Source organism: Podarcis filfolensis (assembly GCF_964270895.1).
Source record: "Podarcis filfolensis genome assembly, chromosome: 1".
Classification (NCBI taxonomy): domain Eukaryota; kingdom Metazoa; phylum Chordata; class Lepidosauria; order Squamata; family Lacertidae; genus Podarcis; species Podarcis filfolensis.
In genome coordinates, this window is record NC_139604.1 from 43,567,748 (window position 1) to 43,575,123 (window position 7,376).

Below are 7,376 nucleotides of genomic sequence, written 5' to 3' on the forward strand. Positions count from 1 at the left end.
TCGAAAGGTCGGCGGTTCGAATCCCCGCGGCGGGGTGCGCTCCCGTCGCTCGGTCCCAGCGCCTGCCAACCTAGCAGTTCGAAAGCACCCTTGGGTGCAAGTAGATAAATAGGGACCGCTTACTAGCGGGAAGGTAAACGGCGTTCCGTGTGCTGCACTGGCTCGCCAGAGTAGCTTCGTCACGCTGGCCACGTGACCCGGAAGTGTCTCCAGACAGCGCTGGCTCCCGGCCTATAGAGTGAGATGAGTGCACAACCCTAGAGTCTGTCAAGACTGGCCCGTACGGGCAGGGGTACCTTTACCTTTACCTTTACTACTCATGAACTCACTTCTGTCTCTTCAGTACAGTTGGGATCACTCTTGTTTTTGTTTTGTTTTTAAATTAATATTGCCCCAGTTTACAGCTTGCCTTCACCTTTTCAAACAGAGCAAACTTATTATCTAACTGCCTGCTCCTAAGCGTCTTTATTCAGAAGAAAAATTATTTTAATATTAATGTCTGTGTAATTTATAAGAACAAGCCAATGCTTTGATTCCTTTTAGGTCAATGTAAAGAAAAAGGTGGGGGGGGGAGCTTATAATGCTATTATTTGCTTATCAAATAAGCAGGTGTGAATATGTTCCTGAAAAGCAGGCAACATTAATTACCCTTTGAACACCTCCCCAATATTAAATGTGCTTCAGGGATTTGAGAATTTATGAGAACCCAGTGAGATGGGTTAGGCAGAGAGAGAGAGAGAGAGAGAGAGAGAGAGAGAGAGAGAGAGAGAGGCTGGCTCCATGTCAACCAGTGAATTTCATGGCTGAGGCAGGATATGAAATGGAACTCCATAAAGGTGGGGTGGCCATGCTTAAACATAGATGACACTAATAGATTCAGGGTAAGCCCAAAGGAGTCTATGAAGAGTTCTGAAAGATTTCTCCAGACTTCACAACCAATTTCGGGGGGGGGGGAATGAGATCCTCCCTTGATAGTGGACACAATAGCAAAGTAAAGCACACCAGGCCTACTTTCCTAAGTCTGTTTTTCATTTTTGTCATTTAGGCAAATTATACGTTCTAGGCCACAAATGAATGTAACTTTCCAGATCTTCTTTCCCTTGAGGCTGACTGTGAACACAAATGACCCTTCAACTAGCTGCATAGAGAAGTGCTTCGTTTACTTCATTTCCCCCTTAAGAGGAAGGCTCTTGCCAATGCCTTCCTCATAGAGCAGTGGTTCCCAGCAGTGGTTCTACCCTGAGGGACTACTTGAGGTAGCTAAAAGTCATTGAAAGAGAATAATAGTCAGGGACAGGAGGACGAGGTACTAACTAAATGAAACGGTAATATGCAAATATTTCCAGAGAGGCCAACCAATTCCCCTGATCCGATCTGTGGCCCGCGTTTGTAAATACAGATCAGACCTGATCCAGCCTGGACTGATCCAGACCTCATTTGACCCAACTTGGATCTGAATCCAAATAAGACATCGTATTACTTCTGTGTGGCCCCTGGCTTATTTTTGGACCCTATACTTCGGCACAGCAGCTCACAGCATTCTGAATTCAGAATTTATTTTGCCGAGGATAAGCTTTCAGCTTTATAGCTTTTTATTTATTTATTTATTTTATTTTTGTAAAAGGACACATGTGCCCTGGAACCTGTTCCCTTTTGGACAAGACAAAGCTGAATTAGAATTCGTTTTGTTTCAACGTGAAATTTCCACGCATTACTTCATTGTGAGCGCTCTGAAAGTCCAAAATTTCCCAGAATGTCTGTGGCGTAAGTGATTTGAGGACTGTTATTATCGGGAATCTGACAGAAAAGATCATACTGACTTCAAAGACTCTGCATCAAGCCCCAAATTTGTCTCGGAAAGGCAGCATTCCACACGGGAGTGTCTGTGAACATCTGCTAAGCTAATTTAAACAAAGGCATGGCTATAAATCGCCTTTCTTCATGCAAGGCCTCTTCATTCCATTAAGATTATTGCAGTGATTTGCAAATATTAGATGCTGATTAATAAAGGTAAACAATGACAGTCTAGAATGATTGCCTTGAGTTCAAACATTTTACTAATAAGCTGCACATTTGCTTTCCCAAATGTGTTCCCCTTTTCCACTATTTCATTTTCATGCCTTTTAAATTCATTCCTATCAAACTTTATTGGCTGTTTAAAGAAAGAGACCACATTGTCCCTGTCCCCGTCCCCCCATCTCATCCGCAGATGTATGCTTTGTTCAACTTTGGTTTTTATTCCAGCAGTAAGACACATACAGGTATGATATAAAGGCTTCTGAATATCCCATCATTTGTTCTCATTCATAACAATCCATCTATATTACCCTTAAGAGGCAATTTATTTGTAAGATTTCTTACCCACTTTTCACCGTAAAGTCCCGGGGTGGATTACGACAACAGAATATAGAATTATAAAAACAGATGAAACCGTTATAATTATAAAACAAGCAAAGCTGTTCCAAATGGAATAGGGGGGTATAAATTCTTTTTTTAAAAAATGTTTTATTGGTTGAAAACTTTATAACAGAAATATGCAATAGATGTTACAGGCAAAATAGGAAATACAAAATAAACAATTACAGTATTCATTCTTTAACTAATACTTGCTTTGTACATCCATTTGTGCTTAGATTTGACAAAACCTCCGAGCTTCCCCTTGCGTTCCTGAATTAAGTTCCTTAAATACACGCTTAAGCTTTACTTTCTCTCTCTCTCTCTCTCTCTCTCTCTCTCTCTCTCTTTTACGTCTTTGATATTCAGCAATCTATATATATAATTTTTTATTAGTTTTTTAGCATATCATTTTCAACAGTAATTAAACACACTTTTACATCTTATTCAATTTTTTTGACTTCCATCAATCCTGTCTGAAAATTTTCCAATCTAATCTCTCAGTATGCATTTCTTATCTTCCCTATTACATTTCAAACTCATAACCAATATCTCTATCTTTTTCTACTTTGTAACACTTCGTATATTTCTCCTTGCAAAACTTCTTGTAGTCCTACTAGCGTAATTTGTTGATTACAGTTGCTCTTCAAATAATTCATATACTTCTTCCAATCTTCTGTAAATCTCTGGTCCCGCAGGTTTCGAATCCTTCCTGTCATTTTGTCCAATTCTGCTTTACTTTCTCTATGTTGTTTGACTTACTATAAATTTTATTTTATAAAATTATCCTACTTACACACTGAAGCTCAGTCAAGATCTGCCAACAGATTGATCTTTTGACAGTGTTCTTTTACATATACTCTGTATATATCCCACTCTCTGATAAATTTTTCATCTGTAAAATGATTATCTTAACCTTGCAGATAATCTCGCCAGCTCAGAGTACTCTCTTACTTTGCTTTGCCATTCTAATTTAGATGGAATATCCTCTCCCTTCCAGCCTTCTGCAATTAGAATTCTGGCAGCAACTGTAACATACATAAACACTCCCCTGAACTTTTTTGGGATTTCATTACTCACAATTCCTAGCAGGAGGGGGGGAATAAATTCAGCAAAAGAGGTGGGTCACAGAAAATAAAAAGCTTTAACTTGTAAAAAAAAAAAGCCATGGTAAAGATGTAGTATCAGTATGATTTTATTTTATTTTTAATGGACAAGCAAAATGCATTTGCTAACAAAGCAATGATTGAATAAAGCATAAGGATATTGCCGATTCAGTGAGCTGACTAGAAACCTATCCCCATGATCAGTGGAATTTTTGTGTGCACATCTACCATATCAGATGTGTCTTTGAGTCCATATACATACATTGTTGTTGTGTTTAGTCGTTTAGTCGTGTCCGACTCTTCGTGACCCCATGGACCAGAGCACGCCAGGCACTCCTGTGTGTATATATATATATATATATATATATATATATATATATGTATATGTATATATATATATATCCCACAGCAGTAATAAAAATCCCTCTCACAAGTGCATCACTTCTTCCACATTAGTGTTATGAGAAGACACAACATGGAGTTGGGAGCTCCATGTTTTTTCTGCACAGAGAGCAGGGAGAAATTTCATTCAACTCACATTCAAAGGTGAACCTCTTTCTAAAACAATATGTGAATCAAACTGTAGCCATCCTTTGAAATTTGAACTTCTCCAATTTTTGCAGTGCAGTTCTCCAGTCAAGTGATTTGTACAAAAAAATCACCTGGTAGCCTAAAGTGCCCATGCTAGTGAAAATAACATTCAAAAATGCATTTTATTAGGGGAATTCCTGGATGAAAACCAGCCTTTTCCCTGTTGGGCTAGTTTTCTTAATGCCTGCAAAAGTAATACCCACCCCAAATCCTAAAACTACAGCCTAAAAGGTTAATTTGTCCACCTCAGAACTTCATTTTCAGCTGATTCAGCTGCATGTGTAGATGGTGCCCACATACAGAAAAGATGAAGTTATTAGAATGTGCATGTGTTTAGAATTATTTTCCGACTTCAGGACATTTGGAGAGGGGTTTATTGTTTTGTTTTTGTTCCCACTTTTGCTATATATTTTGTGTTTTTATTTTGTGAACTGCCCTGAGATCTTCAGGTGACTCCACAATGTGTGCTAGAAAATCAGCATGTGATTCTTTAACTAGTCAAGCACAGTTATCTAGTACGGATGGATCTGTTATATTGTGATCACCACCACCACACTCAGCTGAAACACTGGTCCTAACCACAAATAGGATGTGGCAGAGAATTGAGGGACAGAACATAAAAATCCCCGGATAATTCTTCTAGTTTCTGCATGCCGGTATAGAGTGTCAACAGAATAAAGCTGCTGAAGGGAAGTATTTCTTGGTGTTGATGCTAGCAAGATCCCACCCATCCTGGCCATCAGATTGAGCAACAAAGTTCTAAAACTCTCTTCCAGCCTAATAGGAAACGAGAACCATCATTTTGTGAAATGAAAGTCTAAAATCTGCAATGGAGGATATCCATGCCCTGGAGGTCATCACAATCTCGTGATCCTTGCCTGAATTAGGAGAAAGGAAGGGAGGACAAGGGGCCTACTAAGCAAAAACTGGAAGTCAAGAGGGAGTTGGGCCATCATGTACAATTCCTGATAACTTGAAACTTCAAGAGTCATATAAAGGGGTGGTAGGTTTGCAAGGATTTCCCCATTTTCCTCAGTAGCACAACCTCTGAATTGGCAATTCTTGTGTGAGTCTGGAAGAACAGGGGACCCTCTAGATTGGTGGTGGTGGTGTTTGTTGTTGTTGTTGTTTTGCTGATACATTCTGCAACATGTCATAAATAGTGCATTAATGGTGAATGCCCACACATTGTTCCACTTTATTCATTCTTCTGCACCCCCAATGTCATCAAGTTATTGCTGTCTTGAGAAACACTCTTGTGCTCTAGTGCAACAAAAGTGTGGGGGGGGGGGAAGTGTCTTAACACCACATTTGAATCCCAGGACTAAAAGCACCTTCTAGTCCTGACAATCCATCAGAACACAACCTTGATATGAACAGCACCATATCTCTCCTATGTCTTCCTGTAGCATTATTGTGAACAGAGAATGGTGGATTTGGAAGGTGTCTCTCTATACACATCTATTCTCTCTATGCATCATATTCTAGATTGGCTGAGGGAAATAATATTATCTCACTTAAGCCCATATGATATGGGGAAGATGACTCAGAGAATCATTTCTGTCAGGTGTGCCTGCTTTGATGCAGATAATTTCTTCTCTTCCTCTCTCTTCCTCTCCCTGGTGGGGCCCCTTCCCACCCCACTGATTATTTTACCAGGCCACCCCAATTTTGGTTCAGTTTCTGGGCTGGAGTCTTCAAAACACTTTCCAGGTGGTTTTTTGTATCGGTAGCACAGCTGGGATTGGGATAGAAAGCACCAAAAAGTCCTAATGATACAGGAATGATCATAACTCAGAGCTTGGCTTCATTTTGTGTGATAAAGCCAAGCAACTTGTCAGGACTGGATGGAGATATGTCAACTATTCAGCATCTGTGTTTTTACTGCTTTTCAGCAAGGATGTATTCACCGAGGCCAAGTAAATGTATGTATCTATTTTGCATTGCAGGGAGTTGGACCAGACAACCCTTTGTGTCCCTTCCAACTCTACAGTGCTATGAATCGATTATGGGGAATCAACTGAGACAGGGATCCTTGCGCCCCAGGCCTGAGCCCTGACAGTGTCACAGATAAGTTTCGCATGATATTTTCATGCATGTTCCTGGATTACAAATCATGTACAGTCCCAGGAGCCTTGGGAATCAAAATACTAAAAATCAGTCAGCTTGAAGAAGTATAGGTACTCAATCAGGAGTGCATTCAAAGGCTCTTGGTTGTTCCTTTGCAACCACGGCTTTATCCGTGGGTGTTGCTTGCCCAAAACACCAAAGTGGGAGCCCTGGCAGGCTGAATTAGGCCTCTGGCCACCACTGCAGCAGAGGAAAACAGAAAGGGTTGCACAGGGAAGAGAACACAGTTTCCGATCAAGTATTATTATCCTTGTGGCAAGTCCTCCCCCTTTCTTAGGACTACCAAACATAGTGTGGCTGTGTGTGCTGCTTTGCCGAGAACAGTCACCTGTCTGAAGAAGTACAGTGGTACCTCAGGTTACATACGCTTCAGGTTACAGACTCCGCTAACCCAGAAATAGTGCTTCAGGTTAAGAACTTTGCTTCAGGATGAGAACAGAAATCGTGCTCCGGCGGCGCGGCAGCGGCAGGAGGCCCCATTAGCTAAAGTGGTGCTTCAGGTTAAGAACAGTTTCAGGCTAAGTACAGACCTCCGGAACGAATTAAGTACTTAACCCGAGGTACCACTGTACTGCTTTCCCGCCTCTGGGCTGCAGCTACATATGATATTAATTCCTTAAAATACAACCATTCTGCCATCTATAAACCAGAATTTGTTCTACCTTCAAATCCAAGTATTACAAGATTAAATTCTCTTTCACACAAAAAGTCTATAAGGAATTTCCAATCCTTAACCAGCGTCAGTAATAATTTTTTCTCTAATTAAACATGTTAACTTGGCTATCTCAACCAGGTCCAATAGTTTTATCAGCCATTTTTCTGTTGCAGGTAGGGCTGTGTTTTTCCATCAAGAAGTCCTGCTTTCGAAGGGCAGTCCTATCCAAGTTAAAGAAACATCAGAAGGAAGCATCTGGACCTGAGCAGGTACACAGGTCAGCCAGTCAAATACAATAGATCTGATCATAATGGTTGAGTTACAGTAAGCATTTTTGAATTAGCACCTGTGAATATGAATTAGCACATGCAAGCTGGTGTCTTCTTTTTGTGATGATGCATTTCCTCATTAATTGATGACGCCTAAGTGGACACCCTAATCCAGGCATAGGCAAACTCCGGCCCTCCAGATGTTTGGGACTACAGTTCCCATCATCCCTG